This window comes from Mobula hypostoma, unplaced genomic scaffold (genome assembly GCF_963921235.1).
Source record: "Mobula hypostoma unplaced genomic scaffold, sMobHyp1.1 scaffold_36, whole genome shotgun sequence".
In the NCBI taxonomy this organism is placed as follows: Eukaryota; Metazoa; Chordata; class Chondrichthyes; order Myliobatiformes; family Myliobatidae; genus Mobula; species Mobula hypostoma.
Genome location: NW_026948187.1, coordinates 3,699,395 through 3,718,451, shown reverse-complemented (window position 1 = coordinate 3,718,451; position 19,057 = coordinate 3,699,395). Strand labels below are relative to the sequence as shown.

Genomic DNA, 19,057 nt, shown 5'->3' with positions numbered 1-19,057 from the left:
CAGACCCTTCTCCCCGAGCAGTGTTAAAAAAAAAAAGCCTTTTTCTACCCGATTTCTTCACTCCCTTCTTCTCAGCTGCTTGCTTCGGCTGAAACAAGAACCGTTGAAATTTTCTCTTTTTAAACCTTGGCGCGCTACCTCACGCGCCTGCGCAGTGCAGACCCTTGTTCCTGAGCAGTGTTTAAAAAAAAACTTTTTCTACCCGATTTCTTCACTCCCTTCTTCTCAACAGCTTGCTTCGACTGAAACTACGACTGCGACCCTTAATTCTCCTACATGCAAACATCTATCCGACCTTTCCTTAAATATATTTCCTGGAGTAGCTTGCACTGATTCACTGGGCAGAAAATTCTGCAGATTCAACACTATCTGGGAAAAAGTTTCCTCCTTATCTCCGTCCAGAATCTACATTGCCGTCACCTGAGGCTATGCCCCAAGTTCTAGCCTCTACTTTAGCCGTTATCTGTTAATCAGGGTGCCGTGCACAATCCCGATTTGATGGAGACAGACGTGAGAGCACGGAGGAACATCTTGTGAAACTTCTGAAATGCCTGCTTCGCTGCCGCTGCTGCTGTGCGATCCAGAATCTCCGGAGGGGAAGGCCCCGAGTCCTTGGCTTTGCTTGTTGCTCGGTGGCCGGGACGGGATCGAAGCGCTCGGCAGAGGATGGTGCTCGGTGCTCGGTGTCGGAAGGCTGGTGGGAGGCTCGAAGTTTTCGGCCGGACTCAGAGTCGGCTGTGGTCGGGTGTTTCCAATCCATCGGCAAGTTTGCGGCGCTTGGAGGTTCATGGCAGGGAGAGTTTGTCCCTTCTACCGTCTGCGTGAGATGATGGGGCTATCGGACTTGAGATTTTTTTTTTTACCGTGCCCATGGTTTGCTCTTTATCAATTTACGGTATTGTTTGCACTGTTGTAACTATATGGTATAATTATGTGGTTTTGTCAGTTTTAGTCTTGGTTTGTCCTGTGTTTCTGTGATAGCTTTCTGGAGGAACATTGTGTCTTTTATAATGCATGCATTTCTAAATGACAATAAACGAGGACTGAGTGTCCTCACAATCTAATCTAATCTAATCTAATCTAATCCACCCCTTTCATATTCTTATATATTTCTATATCGTATAACTCCAGGCCACAGCCTTCAAAAGAACTCAGAAAGGGAAGAAGAGATATTAAAGATAGAAATAGAGCTGAATCAGATGATGCAAGCAAACGAGACTTGTTTGGATCGGATCCAGTGCAACAATCATTGCGTTCTCCTCTACAATGGTTTACTGAAGAATCAAAGTGACCAAACTTCAGTTTGAGCAACCTATACAAAATTCTGCAAATAAGACAGAAGCGAAAAGTAACAAGGAAACAGCAAACACGAGAAAGTCTGGAGATGCTGGGAATCCAACACAGCACATAAAAAAATGTTGGAGGAACTCAGCAGATCAGGTAGTATTGATGGAACTAAATAAACAGTCAACGTTTTGGGCCGAGACCCTTCTTCTGGAATGAGAAGGAAGAAGGTGGACTGTAGTATAAAAAGGTGGAGGAGAAGAAGGAGGCTAACTGGAATGTGATAGATGAAGCCAGGTGGGTTGGAAAGGTCAAAGGTGAGGTAAGAAGGAATCAACTAGGAGAGGATAGTGGAAAATACGAGTAAGGGAAAGGGGAGAGGTTGCAGGAAAAAGTGATAGGCAGATTGAAAAAGGTAAACGACCGGAGTGGGGAATAGAGGAAGAGGGGAAGTGACATTTCGGAACAAGGCTCTTCGTTAGGACTGGAAGGAAAGTAGAAAATGCAACCATACGAAATTAGGTGTAGGATATGGAGAGAACAACCAAGAAGCTGAGAGGTGAAGCTAAGTAAGTTGCGTCAGGTGACGGTATAAGAGGTTTGGGGTTGGTAACTGGAAACGACACTGCTGGAGATGAGAATCTGACAGGAGAGGATTGTCATGGTCCGGTCCGTGAGTCCACATTCCAGTTCACGGTCCAGTCAGTAGACGCAGGACTCCGGGTCTTCCAGCTGTCCCTTGTTTGAGTTAATCATAGGCACCTGATTCCTATCTTTGGGCTTGCAATATAAGTAGCTTTGGGGTGGAGTGTGGGCTGCTGGTTTGTCTCGTCAGTCACCCTTCTACTGATAGAAGGCTAGTAAAACCATTTGTGATCTCGAGGCCTGGTTGGAGGACCACAGGTTCATGCAGCCTTGTTGCCACTTGGAGTAGTCTTTGCGGTATGGATTACACTGTTTCCTGGGCCAGCTGTTGGCTGCCAGCCACTCCGAGCTGGGTAGGAATCCAGCTGTTTCTGTAGCCAGCTGAAGGCGCTGGTTGAACTGGGATCTGGAGCTACCCCGGAGCAGAGATGAAACTTTCTGTTGTTCTTTGGTGTTTGTCACTTCTTGTCCTCGCCTCTGTGGGGTAAGTCAGGCCGCTTTCCTGTTGCCCTGCGGTGGGATCTGTCTTGTTTTGTCCTTGCCGCTGTTGGGTAAGTCCGGCTGTTCTGCCGTTACCTGACGGAGACACCTGTCCCATCTTGGTGTGGAGATGAAGTTGAGTACCGGCTTGTCGTAGAAGACGTCTGGCTCTATGTTTATGTTCTGTCCTGTCTCATGGTGGTGTTCTGTTAAAGATGATTCCTGGCTTGTTGAAGGATAAGTTACGGCTCTATATTGATGCTCAGTTCCCACTCTGTCTCTCAGCTACAGTCCCCGAGTTATCAGCCTCCGTATTTCAAGACAAGGATCCCGCAGCCAAGCCTCGAGGATCCCGCAGCCAAGCTCAAGACCCAGACCCCAAGCCCCGAGGATCCCGCAGCCAAGCTCCAAGAACCCAAGCCTCGAGGATCCCGCAGCCAATCTCCAAGAACCCAAGCCTCGAGGATCCAGCAGCCAAGCTCAAGACCCAAGAACCCAAGCCTCGAGGATCCCGCAGCCAAGCTCAAGACCGAAGAACCCAAGTCTTGAGGATCCCGCAGCCAACCTCATGACTCAAGAACCCAAGCCTCGAGGATCCCGCAGCCAAGCTCAAGACCCAGACCCCAAGCCCCGAGGATCCCGCAGCCAAGCTCAAGACCCAAGAACCCAAGCCTCGAGGATCCCGCAGCCAAGCTCAAGACCCAAGAACCCAAGTCTCGAGGATCCCGCAGCCAAGCTCATGACTCAAGAACCCAAGCCTCGAGGATCCCGCAGCCAAGCTCAAGACCCAGACCCCAGCTCCAAGCCAAGCTCAAGACCAGGACCCCAGCTCCAAGCCAAGCTCACGACCAAGACCCCAGCCCCAAGTGCTCAAGACCAAGACCCCACTCTGAAGTCATATCATGTCCTTGCCTGGTTCTCGGGGCCGAGCCCGTGGCAAGACCCAGGTTCTGGGTCCTTGTCCAGTCTCGGGCTCGGAGGCCAAGCCTTGTCTTCTCTCCAAGCTCAGTCGTCCAGACACCAGCCACGTCCTGTCCTGAAGCCATGTCATGTGTTTGCCCGGTTCTGGGGTCCGAGCCCAAGGCAAGGCCCAGGTTCTGGATCCTTGTCCAGTCTCGGGCTCGGAATTGTAGCCTTGCCTCTTTGACCATGGTTTCTAGTCCTGGTCCCGCTTTCCTTGCTCCATGTCTGCGTTCTTGTCCCTGCTCCTGGTCTTAATCCTGTCATGTCCCTACTCTAGTTAAGTCCTGTTCGTTGTACATCAGTCTCTGTGTCTCGCATTTGCGTCCGTTCCCAGCACCCCATGCGACAGAACGAACCAGCCAACCATGGACCCTGCAACAATGACACTGGAGATGAACGCTGGCCATCCAGGATACCCTGGTGCCAAAACCTCCTACCCACCGGCCCGAGTTGTCCCTAGTCCTGGAGAGCCTCTTCAGTCGCCCGTAGAAGCGGGGGTACTGTCATGGTCCGGTCCGTGAGTCCACATTCCGGTTCACGGTCCGGTCCGTGGACTGAGCACTCCGGGTCTCCCAGCTGTCCCTTGTTTGAGTTAATCATATGCACCTGATTCCTATCTTTGGGCTTGCATTATAAGTAGCTTTTGTGTTGAGTGTGGCCTGCTGGTTTGTCTCGTCAGTCCCCCCTGGAGCAACCTGCTGATGGAAGGCTATTGAAACCATTTGTGATCTCTAGGGCTGGTTGGAGGACCACTGTTTCATGGAGCCTTTTTGCCACTTGGAGTAGTCTTTGCGGTATGGAATCGGCTGTTTCCCGGGCCAGCTAAGTGGCTGCCAGCCACTCCGTGCTAGGTAGAGATCCGACTGTTTCCGTAGTCAGCTGAGGTCACTGGCTGAACTGAGACTTGGATCTACCCTGGAGCAGAGATGAAACTGTCTGTTGTTCTTTGGTGTTTGTCTTGTCTTGTCCTCGTCTCCGTGGGATAAGGCAGGCCGCTTTGTCGTTGCCCTGCGGGGGGCGGGGGGGGGTGGTCCTGTCTTGTCTTGTTCTCGCCTCTGTTGGGTAGGTCAGGCCGTTCTGCCATTACCTAACGGAGAGACCTGTCCCACCTTGGTGTGGAGATTAAGTTGAGTCACGGCTTGTCGTAGGGTAAGTCCTGGCTCTGTGTCTATGTTCTCTCCTGTCTCATGATAGTGTGGTGTTAAAGATGAGTCCTGGCTCTATGTTGATGTTCAGTCCCCAGTCTGTCTCTCAGATCCAGTATCCGAGTTATCATCCTCCGCATTTCAATACAAAGGTCCCGCAGCCAAGCTCCAAGAACACAAGCCCCGAAGATCCCGCAGCCAAGAGCCAAAAACCCAAGCCTCGAGGATCCCGCAGCCAAGCTCCAAGAACCGAAGCTTCGAGGATCCCGCAGCCAAGAGCCAAGAACCGAAGCCTCGAGGATCCCGCAGCCAAGCTCCAAGAACACAAGCCCCGAAGATCCCGCAGCCAAGAGCCAAAAACCCAAGCCTCGAGGATCCCGCAGCCAAGAGCCAAGAAACGAAGCCTCGAAGATCCCGCAGCCAAGAGCCAAGAAACGAAGCCTCGAAGATCCCGCAGCCAAGCTCCAAGAACCGAAACCTTGACGATCCCGCAGCCAAGCTCCAATAACCCAAGCCTCGAGGATCCCGCAGCCAAGCTCAAGACCCAGCCCCCAGCCCCCAGCCCCAAGCCAAGCTCAAGACCAAGACCCCAGCCCCAAGCCAAGCTCAAGACCATGACCCCAGCCTCAAGCCCTCAAGACCAAGGTCCCAGCCTGAAACCATGTCAGGTCCTTGCCTGGCTCTGGGGGCTGAGCCCGAGGGAAGACCCCGTTTCTGGGTCCTTGTCCAGTCTGGGACTCGGAGTCCAAGCCTTGTCTTGTCTCCAAGCTCAGGGCTCTAGATCCCAGCCACGTCCTGTCCTGAAGCCATGTCATGTCTTTGCCTGGTTCTGGGGTCGAGCCCGAAGCAGGACCCAGGTTCTGGGTCGTTGTTCAGTCTCGGGCTCAGAGTCGTAGCCTTGCCTGCTAGTCCATGGTTTCTAGTCCTGATCCCGCTTTCCCTCGCCCATGTCTGCTTTCTTGTCCCTGTTCCTGGTCTGAATCCTGTCACGACCCTACTCTGGTCAAGTCCTGTTCCTTGTACTTCAGTGTCTGTGCCTCGTATTTGGGTCCGTTCCCAGCAGTCCAAGCGACAAGGATACTGGATCCTGGGGTGAATCGGAAGGGTGGAAAGATCATTGGTGGTGTTGGGCAGGTCAGGAGAAGAGGTACTAGGCCAGACTGGAGAAATGAGGAAAAGAGAAGGACGAAGAGGAACCTATGGAAGTTAGAAAAATCGTTTTTATTCCCATCCGATTGGAGGCTACATAGACGGAACGTGAGGCGTTGCTAATCGAAACTGCGAGTGGATTCATTATGGCAGAAGTTAAGCACATGGACCGACATGTGGGACAGAGGGTGTGCAGAGGAATTGACATGGCTGGCCACTGGGAATTTTCCCTTTTTTTCTGGATGCAATGAGGTGCTCGACAAAGCGTTAATTATTTTGATTAACGGTTGGCATACGTTCAGTCTCTTCGTAAGACTGGATGCGATATTAGTTGAAATATATTGCAGAACGTACAGCCGGCATGTTCGTTTTCACATTTATGTTGTAAATATTGCAAGGTCAATAAACAAAACAATTTCCCGAATGAAACAGAGCAACCAATCACAATTTAATATTGGTCTATGATGGCAAAGTCTTGGTAGCCCAGGAATGGAAAAGATCAACAATAACAATCATGAAACCGAGAGATGAGGCTGTGAATGTTTCACAATAACATTCATGGATTTTTCAGATCGTCATTCGTTTGTCTTTGAGATTTTTCAACTTTGTGTCAAGCTCTCCGTTTCTCATCACTATTAGGATTTTACTAGAATTACATCATGTTTATTTTTCCCGCAGCTGTTGGAAGACACGTCAGCCTTGTGTGGTATTGAAAATTCAGCGTGCTGGAGCGAGTATAAATGAATGACCGTGGAGGTTCATCAGCTCAGAGTTCTTCAGCGAGATCGTGTGGAGCTGGGAGACGGGCTGAATCTCACTCAGCATGCTTGAAACCTTTTACCGTGTGAGAAGGATATGGTACCTAATAATTTCCGTAAAATTGGTGTCCCTGGTAAGAACATGGGCAAAGCAACATTTGCTGCTCTGTGAGCGCGGTCTTTGGACTCGTTCAGTTACCAACAGCGTTGTGACGCCAGTGTATTGGAGAGTGACAAATCTCTGTGTTCGTTCAGAAATTCCCTCTAGTTTATTTCTTGGCCTCGACTGAATATAAACGGGCAGTTGAAAGATGTAGAGTGGAAGATCGTGGAGATGGATTTATTCTGTGGATTCAGGTCAGGCGGTTTTGTGTTATCAATGTAAAGAGATTATTAAACTTCGACAATCCAGCGCGTTCACCTCCTTTATCGGACAACGTATTGTTATTCCGCATCAATGGTGCAACATGATTTAAATTCAAATTTAAAGATATTGCGCTGTGTTTTAAGATATTGTTGCAGGTTTAAAGGTAACACGGGAAGCGAATCCCTGGTGTGATTCAAGGAAGCTCGGTGGACTCCACTTGCGAGTTGAACTCTGAACCATCTGGACTTTGGAAAATTCGCACAATTGTCTGTGTGCGCTTTAGTGTACCAGGGTTTGCATCCACGGCCTATTCCGTGAACTGAAGAGCGAGTTAGATCCAGCCTAGCGCTGCCCGTTAGAGGTCAGACGTGGTAAAGTTCATGCGAGACTCCACTCTGGACCAATAAGCATTGAAACGTTTAGGGTATCAACGGCTCAGGCAAAAACAAAAGGAGAAAAATTAAACTTTCTGATTAGATACCTTACATTGTGTGAAGTAACCGAGGTCAAGAATAGTTTCAGAATTGAAAAGGGGCGAACCAAGAAGGACTCCTGAGGACGGGTGACAAATGGTAGTCGAGGAAGAGACTAAGACATGCAAGCGGGCGATTTTTTTTTTGTCTTTGCACTTTGTAAATTAACAAAGCAGAGGGAGCGAGCTTCGCTGTACGGGGAGACCTAGGTGACGGGAACGCGGCAGCCACCGTCGTTGAAAAAGTGGTCTAGGTATCGTTGCTTTGCACCTCAATCAAAAATCTGATCATGACAGATTTATATTGATTTCTCCAAAGCGCACTCGTCGATCAGTTGCCAATGCCTCATTCCCTAACACTGCTCCTCTTTCAGAATCATGTACTGTACCCTTTCACACAACATGCACTCTTTCGAAGCGTCTGCGACTTCCGCTTGACACCTTTTAAACATCCAGAAATGAGATGTCTGAAAAATTTGACTGAGTTTATTTCCAGCTTATCCCTTTTTATTTTTGCTCTTCCTGCAGTCAATTCAGTTGCGATTGCGATCCTGTCCCAAGGAAACTGCGGGCTCTCCACGTGCACCACTCGCTACCTGGTGGCTATGGCAACGGCGGATATACTGACCATCGTATTTCGGGTCATATTGTGGCGTCTCAGTTATTATTATTTCCCCGGGACTTTCCTGGACATCACCCCTGTATGCAGTGTGATCTCAGCCCTGGGAGTGGCAGCCATGGATTGTTCTGTCTGGTTCACCGTCACTTTTACATTTGATCGGTTTGTCACAATATGCTGTCAGAAGTGGAAAGCAAAGTATTGCACCGGGAAAACTGCGACTGTGGTTCTGACAGCAACCGGCGTTCTGTTCTTTTTTAAAAATGTGCCCTACTTCTTCATATATCAGCCTATGAAAGTAATTGGCAATATACCCTGGGACTGTATTCGAAAGCCGGACTTGTATGCGGATCCCGGGTGGATAGGATATAGATGGTTTTCTACTGTTCTAACGCCGTTACTCCCGTTCGTGTTAATACTACTGCTCAATGCTCTGACAGTCAGACACATTTTAGTGACTAGTCGCGTCCGTAAGGGGCTGAGGGGTCAGAGCAAGGCGGAGAACCGCAGTGACCCGGAGATGGAGCGCAGGAGGAGGTCTGTGATCTTACTTCTCACCATCACCGGAAACTTTATCATACTGTGGTCGTTAAAGGTTGCCGAATTTCTCTATAACACCATTGCTAGTTTGGATCAGAATAATTACAACGAATCGGAATACATCGCTGAACACTCCGGATATATGCTAACAATATTAAGTTGCTGCACGAACACGTTTATTTATGGGGTGACTCAGTCCAAGTTCAGAGAGCGGTTCATCATGGCTGCGAAATATCCGCTGACATCACTTATTCAACTCGTTAATAATCAAAATATCTAAGTTTCTCTCCGAGTCTGTCGCATTGTTTTCCATTTTGACACGACAGAGCTAGCGATCATCGGAGAACGTGGCAGCGGTGAGAATAAAACTGACTTATCCCCCGACAGAGACGCCGCACAAGAACAAAGACGTGGGCACTTGTAGCCCGCGACATCAACCCCTACAATTATTAAGCTCACACTTCCATTTGTGTTTATGTTTTCTCCGTATTCCAGCTCTCGTCACCGCCAGCGCCCCTTTCGATAATGATAGTGCGGGTGAGCGTCTGACGACGTTCAAAACCAAAGCGACAAAACGGCATCTCATTCGTTCATTTAGCCTCTTGCATAAGATTGCAATGAAAAAGGGAGTCAAATGTCTGCACGAATTTACAGTAAACTTTGCACTTGTCCTTAGCATTAGATAAACTTGTTATGTTTAAATGTTCAATACCACAGAATCAGCGCCCATTAAATTTATTTTGTATTAGTTTGCCGTTCAGTACTCCTTATCTATTATTATTTTTATATTGTAAGTCTCTTCCCTGCAGGGTTCTGCCTCATTCTCATCACTATGAGATTATTCATGAAAAACGTGCAGATTAATACCCTTTTTTTTTTGAAATTGTGACTTGCCTTTTTCTCTTCTTGTCTTCCCTGTTCAGTGAATTTATTTTTCTCTGTCCCACATACTTCTGGGATGTGTCATAATTTGTTATATTTGCAGCAACTTTGGCATTTAAATCAGTATTTGCTTGGTGTGGGACCCTGCCATAACGGTGAAACAGTTTGTTTGCTAGGCTGGGTTCTATTTGGAATCTGAAATTTAATTCCCGCTCACTTTCACTCCTGGCTGAAACTCAACTGCATCTCCATGTCCATATCTACAGCTGTACACGGTTTCTGCCTATCACATTCCTCATTTCCTACTTTCTCTTCATTGTCTTCCGTTGTCTGTTGTCCTGTTATATTAGATTCCTCTTTCCCATCCCTTTAACTCTTCCAGCAATCAACTTCTCAACTCTTTATTTCACATACCCCTCCCCACCCCCGCTTCCCGGATTTCATCTGTGAGATGCCACCTTGTGCTTCCTCTAGGTACAGGAAGTTCCATTAACGCTCTTGAATTAAACAATCGTGAACTGCTCGGAAGCGCAATCACATGGTTATCTGCAGGACTGCGGTAGATTCATCAACATTATCTTCAGGTGAATCTGCAGTTCAATCAATACTCCCTGAATGTCGGTATTCGGCAATCGGCATTATATTTGGCATAGTCCGTTATCATCCTGGATTTCGCATATTTCGACCGGGTCGGCAGTTAGGACGTTATAAGAAATTCAGACTGTGCAGTAGTCCCGTACTGCCTGGTGGTGCAGTACATCCCTGCCTTCATCAGATTTGTGTCAGCAGCAGGAAAGTTACAGCAACAACATTAGAAAAAAAAATCATTACCGGCAAAGGTGAAGCGATGCTCCCACATTTTCAGTTGCAGTGATATCTGAGACAGGTCAGCACAATCTGAATGTAGGAGTAGCTCCCGTCCTTTATGAACAGACCCAACATCAGTAGGGTCTGTTGACTTAAAGAACAAATATCGGACAAAGCCATTTCCATCGTGAAACTCCAAAGGGAAGTCAAAACCGAGTTTATTGTCACGTGCAGAACTACATAATATTAGATAAATTACATACATAAGTAGAATCAAACACTTAAACATAACCTATATAAAATTATACAAGAACGAACACGATTAGAACAAAAACAATTATCCATGCAACACGAACAAAATGTTGCAGGAATTCAGCAGACCAGGCAGCATCTATGGAAAAGAGTACAGTCAACGTTTCTGGCCGAGTCTATCCTGATGAAAGGTCTTGACCCAAACTTCGACTTTCCATATATGTTGGCTTGCCTGCAGCATTTTGTGTGTGTTACTTGGATTTCCAGCTTCTGCAGATTTTCTCTTGTGTGAAAGATGTCCATGATTGTGAAAACTTGCCACAGTGATTATAATGTTGCTGAGCTGCAGTAATTCAGATGATAGGTTCAAGTTCTGAGTGGTTGAAGGTAAGTTGACGTCGTTGAATTTGGAGCCGCCGAAGATCATGCTTTTGTATGTACTAAGTCCTCTTGAGTTAGCTCGTCAAGAGGTTTGTGCCTGCCATGAAATCTTGATCATTTCAGAGTGCTGAAGCAGAAATACACCACCTATTTATTGAGAGACTGCATCTGACACAGATTATTGCAAATTGAATATTTTGCCACGTTCACATTTTCTCTTTAACACGTCACTTTTATAGAGCGAAGCTTTATATCCCGGACTGGAAAGTCGGAGCTCCACTGTAACACAGTCGATATTGTATCTTCTTCTCATTGTTTTCTTCTGAGTGGATTCGTCTCTGATATGACGTAAACTGATTTATCGTTCTCGGGAATGTTGAACCGAGAAATTGGAGAGCTAGTAATTCGCCTGGTAAATGGAAGTAACTTTCGCTTTTGGACTTCCTGGTAACCCTAAGGATCCTTCTGCGGTTTGTTGTGTTGAAGGATGTGTAGTCTTTTACGCAGTACCTTGACACGCTCCTTCTTTCCGGTTCGGGCAGTTAGCTGATCCCAGTTCAACTACTGATAAGAATAACGCAGACTTTAATGGAGGTTTGTTTTATGCGTCATCCCAGTTGTAAATATTTAAAAATAATTTCACTTTCTGCTTCCCAGTAGCAAAGCTGCAGAGCCGAGTGGACTGTAACGAAGGGCCGGTCTTCGGCCAAATGATTCATGGGAACTTTAACGGATTAGACAAGTTCGGCCGATGACAGTCTTTACAACCGTACCTCAATGCGCCTGTCCGGGCTGCTGGGTTTTCAGACCGCCACACCCTTCGCAACTCCAGATTGCAGAGCTCCAGCAATGTGACTCTGAGCACATGAGCGCACTACACAGTTCCCAACTATCATTCAAGTCGCTTTTCAGACTGCAGACCGACAAGGCTGTATCTTAGTGTGCAGGGCCAGACTGAAGAGCTGCAGCATGACAAACGTCTAGTTTCCCTTTTCTAATTATAACCGCTCCTTCAGCAACCTAAGGGTCCAAAACGCGCGAACATGGAAATAGCGCTCAATGAGTTCTTAACCTGCTGAAATACAGATCCACCGCCATTTCACTGCCTCCTGTTTACCTTAAAGAGCAAGCTGCTCCGGCCATAACAGAACAAGCAATCTTTTCCGATTCCAGAATGATTTTCCTTTAACGCTCTCTACCAGGTATTGATAACTTCCTTCGATTAAATACAAATTTTACACGTGGACTGTTAAAGAGTGCACGGAAGGATGCTGGAAAGCTTTCCCCTGATCGAGTGCGGTGTATTCACGTGTTCCCTGTCTCTGCAATAGGTACTGAAGGCAATATGTGTATATTTGAGCATCGCCTCAATATGTTGTAAAGTAGTTCCGAGGGTCATCGATCTGTTTCTTACAGCGAGGCTCCTCACCATGGTGGTTCTGACCAGGGGAAACTGCGGCTTTCCAAGATGTGTCTCTGACAGTAACAGCAGACATACTTTCATGGTCTTCCACATATTATTGCACACAATCTCCATGAAAGTTCTTCTGACCCAAACCTGGTGTGCATACGGTGATAATTTACCTGAAGACGGTCTGCCTGGAACTGTTCGTGTTTTATACTTTCTCTTTCACGTTTGACCGATTTGTAGTCATCTGTTGTAGAGAGGTCACTGAAGCCATGGTCATAAGAATTACTTCCTTCCTGGATTTTCTCTGTTCTTTGCATTGTACCTTTGCCCATGAACCTGCCGATATAATCAATAGCGCGTCCTTGAGTGTACGCTTTCATTCCCGTGAAGGTAAAGCGTATGTTATGTTAGCGAAATGACGTTATTGTAAATAGAAACCATAGAAACTACAGCACAGAAACAGGCCTTTTGGCCCTTCTTGGCTGTGCCGAACCATTTTCTGCCTAGTCCCACTGACCTACACACGGTCCATATCCCTCCATACACCTCCCATCCATGTATCTGTCCAATTTATTCTTAAATGTTAAAAAAGAACCCGCATTTACCACCTCGTCTGGCAGCTCATTCCATACTCCCACCACTCTCTGTGTGAAGAAGCGCCCCCTCCCCCTCCCAATGTTCCCTTTAAACTTTTCCGCGCTCACCCTTAAACCATGTCCTCTGTTTTTTTTTCTCCCCTTGCCTCAGTGGAAAAAGCCTGCTTGCATTCACTCTATCTATACGCATCATAATTTTATATAACTCTATGAGATCTCCCCTCATTCTTCTACGCTCCAGGGAATAAAGTCCTAACCTATTCAACCTTTCTCTGCAACTGAGTTTCTCAAGTCCCGGCAACATCCTTGTAAACCTTCTCTGCACTCTTTCAACCTTATTTATATCCTTCCTGTAATTTGGTGACTAAAACTGAACACAATACTCCAGATTTGGCCTCACCAATGCCTTATACAACCTCACCATAACATTCCAGCTCTTATACTCAATACTTTGATTAATAAAGGCCAATGTACCAAAAGCTCTCTTTACGATCCTATCTACCTGTGACGACACTTTTAGGGAATTTTGTATCTGTATTCCCAGATCCCTCTGTTCCACTGCACTCCTCAGTGCCTTACTATTAACCTTGTATGTTCTACGTTGGTTTGTCCTTTCAACGTGCAATACTTCACACTTGTCAGTATTAAACTCCATCTGCCATTTTTCAGCCCATTTTTCCAGCTGGTCCAAGCCCCAACTGCAGGCTCTGAAAACCTTCCTCACTGTCTACTACACCTCCAATCTTTGTATCATCAGCAAACTTGCTGATCCAATTTACCACATTATCATCCAGACCATTGATGTAGATGACAAATAACAATGGACCCAGCACCGATCCCTGTGGCACACCACTAGTCACAGGCCTCCACTCAGAGAAGCAATTCTCTACCACCACTCTCTGGCTTCTTCCATCGAGCCAATGTCTAATCCAATTTACCACCTCTCCATGTATACCTAGCGACTGAATTTTGCTAACTAACCTCCCATGCGGGACCTTGTCAAAGGCCTTACTGAAGTCCATGTAGACAATATCCACTGCCTTCCCTTCAATCACTTTCCTGGTAACCTCCTCGAAAAACTCCAACAGATTTGTCAAACATGACCTACCACGCACAAAGGCATGTTGACTCTCCCTAATAAGTCGCTGTCTATCCAAATGCTTGTAGATTCTGTCTCTTAGTACTCCTTCCAATAACTTACCTACTACCGACGTTAAACTCACCGGTCTATAATTTCCCGGATTACTTTTCGATCCTTTTTTAAACAACGGAACAACATGAGCCACTCTCCAATCCTCCGGCAGTTCACCCATAGACAGCGACATTTTAAATATTTCTGCCAGGGCCCCCGCAATTTCAACACTAGTCTCCTTTAAGGTCCGAGGGAACGCTCTGTCAGGTCCCGGGGATTTATCCACTTTAATTTTCCTCAAAATATGAGAATTTATTTTTTTTATTAGAATTGGTTTTTAACTGCCGTACAGCCAGACGTCTCATGATGTCCAGGGAAACCCGAGTTTGGTTGCGGGGCAGGGACTCTGAGCATCAGAGTGATCAAGAGATGGGGAGCCGGAGGAAATCAGTAATGCCGCTATTCTCTCTATCTGGGAATTTCATAATGATCTGGATGATATCGGCAGTGAGCTACATTCCAACCGTCTGATTGCTGATTACCGACCAGGTTACAACTCTCCAGGCTACATCGCAATTGAAGCCGGAAAAAAATGTTCATGTACTCGAATTCTTGTATAAACACTTGTGTTTAAGCATTAACCAAGTCTAAATTCAGAGTGGAGCTGAAACCGTGCTGAGATGCCCCTGGACACACATTTTGATGTTGGTGAAAAAGAGCGAAATGTGGAATAGAACTGTCCCGTACTTACAAGTTCAATTAAATCAGTGTTCGGTTGTTTTGGACAGTAATCATCCTGTTACGAGGAACGTCGATATAAATCCCCTAAGTAAGTGGAAACACTTCTCAAAATGCAAAAGTCATTTTTTAAAATCACTTTTAAGCCCTTCACTTAGTGCAGAATGTATTGCCGTTTTCTAATTAATACTTCAACGTGCAGTATATAGTTGCTTCCCGTTTTCGCACAATGATGGCGCGCAGCACTGTGCCGAGACGCTTGGCCGTTGTACCAATCAAAGTCAGTTGTACAGCTTCCTCCATCTCATTCATAATTTAACATCTGGATATGCTCAGCAGATGGATCAAACTCAGTACCGCGGGGAAGATTTAGCTCACCAATGTGGCGATCGTGTATATAACCAGGTCTGTAAATAATATTCAATGTGCCTTCTCACCAGAAACCTATAACACATCTCCCAGTGAGACATCCCTACCCCTCTTCTCCAATCTGCTTGTATCACAGAACAACATGCTGTCTGAATCCTTTATTACATGATGTACCTATACGTTAACATTTAGAGATTTGTGTTCCAGGACCCTGAGGTCGTTTAAAAACCGTCATCTCTGTCGCCATGTAAAAATGTATTTTTCTAGTATGTCCCTCTCGGTGTGGATGGTCTCACATTTCCCCACACTCTGTCTGTCTGCCACATCCTCACTCATTCTCTTCTGTCTGCATCAAAAAACCATCACTGCACCCTTCCAACTACTGATCCTGCGAGCCAGCTCTATAACAGCAGCAGACATGGATGTAATACCCTTCGTCCAATATCCAAATCACTGATGTGGACTGTGAACAGCTGGGGTCTCAGTGCCAATCCCTGATTCACACTACCAGTCACACCTTCCCAAATCAAAGTGACCTATTTATACCTTCTTTGAACTCTGACTAATTCTAAGTTCACACAAACACGCGAGAAACCCGTGTTCTTATCAGAAATTTTCTTTAAATTCCACCGACAGACATTAGTCAGTTCACTATGTTCCATCTGTTTGCAATATCATGAACCCACAGTCAGTCTGCCATCCCTGTTGTTGCTGTCCTCCCAGCACCGTGGGTGAGGATTTGGATTTTGGGTCAATGTCTCTACCTGTAGGGCAATGTGATACAAAATACAGTAGCGATATTGGCCGTGTGTGGTTCAGTGTAACAATGACATTAGAAATGTGTTTCTCAGCTTGCGATCAGTGAGGGACTGACCGTCTCTTCTGACTGAGACGAGAAACTGATGAGCGCTCGGTGTCTGTGTGTGTGAGAGAGGGGCGGCTGCTCTGTACCTTGTGCCTGGACAGGTGAAGATTTCAGAGTTGATTGAAGTATTACCTCGTGGGTAGAGAAAGGAAACTGGGTCAGTGAAGGCTAAGGGTCAGATGGTTACGTGAAGTAGTCGGGGCAGTTCGTGCCATTGTCAATCTGTCTGACTCGATCTCACTCTCTCTTTCTCACATTTTTAACAATGTAGCTGAAACTTGTTATTCACTTCCAGCCATTCTGTATCTATTAATCTCCCAATTTAGAGTGCTGTTTTCGGTTAATTAACCGGCCTGCCCATTGCTTTGCAGATTGACGCATCCCTTCTCAATTCCGTTTGACCTGTGGCAGTTTGGAGATGCTCATAAAATTCTATTACATCAACAATATCCGGAAATGCTGGACGAACTCGGCAGAGTTATTTTTTCCACCACCGTTGCCTTGGAATTCAAGCATCTGCAGATTTTCTTATCTTTTGTTCATCACCAAATGGTCATCTCATCGTTACCATCCGACCTTGTTCTGCCTATTCTATCACTGTTCGCATCTGTGTTTCTGTGTTTGTGTGTGTGCGTGTGTGTATGTGTGTGCGCGCGCGCAATTATTAGTCTGTGCATGTGTGTGTGTGAGTGAGTTGAAGGACTGAAGGACAGTTCAGAATAGCACATAGAACAGTACAGGCCCTTCGGCCCACAATGTTGTGCCGACCTTTAAACCCTTCCTCCAATATAACCAAACACCACCCGCCCCCCCGCCCTGCACCCACCTTAGGACGGATTCCACAGGCTGCTCCACGAGTCGAGGGAAGAGATTACTGAGCCTCTAGCTAGGATCTTTATGTCCTCGTTGTCCACGGGAATGGTACCGGGGGACTGAGGGAGGCGACTGTTGTCCCCTTGTTCAGAAAAGGTTGTAGGGATAGTCCGGGTAATTATAGACAAGTGAGCCTTACGTCTGTGGTGGGAAAACTGTTGGAAAATATTCTTAGAGATAGGATCGCTGGGCGTTTCGAGAATCATGGTCTGATCAGAGACAGTCAGCATGGTTTTGTGAAGGGCAGATCGTGTCTAACAAGCCTGATAATGTTCTTTGAGGAGGTGACCAGGCATATAAATGAGGGTAGTGCAGTGGATGTGATCTACATAGATTTTGATAAAGTTCCCAACGGTAGGCTTATTCAGAACGTCAGAAAGCAAGGGATCCAGGGGAGTTTGGCCAGGTGGATTCAGTATTGGCTTGTGTGCAGAAAGCAGAGGGTCGTGGTGGAGGGGGTACATTCGGACTCGAGAGTTGTGACTAGTAGTGTCCCACAAGGATCTGTTCTAGGACCTCTACTTTTCGTGAGTTTTATTAACGACCTGGATGTGGGAGTAGAAAGGTGGGTTGGCAAGTTTGCAGACGACGCAAAGGTTGGTGGTGTAATAGATAGTGTAGAGGATTGTCAAAGATTGCAGAGAGATACTGTTAGGATGCACAAGTCGGCTAAGAAGTGGCAGATGGAGTTCAACTCGAAGAAGTGTGACGTGGTACACTTTGGAAGGACAAACTCCATGGCAGAGTACAAAGTAAATGGCAGAATAATTGGAAGTGTGGAGGAGCAGAGGGATCTAGGGGCACATGTCAACAGATCCCTGAAGGTTGCCTCACAGGTAGATAGGGTAGTTAAGAAAGCTTATGGAGTGTTAACTTTCATAAGTCGAGGGATAGAGTTTAAGAGTCGCAGAGTAATAATGCAGTGCTATAAAAATCTGGTCAGGCCGCACTTGGAGTACTGTGTCCAGTTCTGTTCGGCTCACTACAGGAAGGATGTGAAAGCATTGGAAAGGGTACAGAGAAGATTTACCAGCATGCTGCCTGGTTCAGAGAGTATACATTATGATCAGACATTAAGAGAACTAGGGCTTTACTCTCTAGAGAGAAGGAGGATGAGAGGGGACATGACAGAGGTATACAACATATCAAGAGGAAGAGACAGAGTGGACAGCCAGCGCCTCTTCCCCAGGGCACCACTGTTCAATACAAGAGGACATAGCTTTAAGGTAAGGGGTGGAAAGTTGAAGGAGGATATTAGAGGAAGGTTTTTTACTCAGAGAGTGGTTGGTGCGTGGAATGCACTGCCTGAGTCAGTGGTGGGGGCAGATACACCAGTGAAATTTAAGAGACTACTAGACAGGTATATGGAGGAATTTAAGGCGTTTATATGGGAAGCAGAGTTTAAGGGTCGGCCCGACATTCTGGACCGAAGGGCGAGTACTGTGCTGTGCTGTTCTATTTTATTTTATTAAATTCCTCCCTATACCTGTCTAGTAGTCTCTTAAATTTCACAACTGTATCTGCCTCCAACACTGACCAGGCAGTGCATTCCACGCACAAACCACTCTCTGAGTAAAAAAAACCTTCCTCTAATATCCCCCTTGAACTTCCCACCCCTTACCTTAAAGCCATGTCGTGCTTTGGGAATGGGATGGGAAACGCGGGGACAGAAGTTAGGGATCGGACGGTGTTGGTGAACTCTGTTTACTGATAAAAACGTGAAAAGTGTCAATGTGGCTGCTCAGAGACGAAGTTCAGCCTTTGTCATTGGTGCTGCGGAGTTATTTACATCAGATGAGTCACTGCTGAGGTAATGCCCAATACTTTTCTTATGGTTGTCTTCAATCAGAGTCAAATGGTGTAGAATTAAAGTACTTGCTCAAGCAACCGTATGAAGAGGGTTAGTCAGGGGTGTAATCGTGTCTCTGGAGACAGATCCCCTGTATAAATCAGCGCGTTCGGATGGCACCAGCTCAGTGTCTGCCGGAACTGTGAATTCAGGAGCAACAGTTGTCACAGGTCCTCTCTGAGATAATGTATCCTGTCATCTCACAGATGGAAGTTTACTATCCCTTTATTTCAGCATTTGGAATTCCCGGTAAGGGGCAGTGTCAGCTGCCATATTTGGGAAGTAAAGCTTAATTCCAATGTTGGAATTGTTTCTGTCTCTGGTATCCACTGTCACCTGTCCAGTCCTAGTACTCCGATTTTCGATTCTGGGATCTGGATCTTAAGACAGAACGCTGCAGAAATAGAAACATAAAAACATGGAAAACATACAGCACAATACAGGCACTTCGGCCCACACAGATGTGCCGAACATGTCCTT

The 19,057-nt window shown here is 46.5% G+C and overlaps 1 protein-coding gene and 1 pseudogene across 1 annotated transcript in view; one reads left to right on the top strand and one right to left on the bottom strand.

Moving 5' to 3' along the window:
* Window positions 1-19,057, bottom strand: part of LOC134341659 (gastrula zinc finger protein xLCGF3.1-like) — a 501,443-nt gene that overhangs the window by 461,877 nt on the left and 20,509 nt on the right. The gene's annotated exons all lie outside the window — the stretch shown is intronic.
* LOC134341661 (probable G-protein coupled receptor 139) lies at window positions 6,490-8,702 on the top strand (annotated as a pseudogene).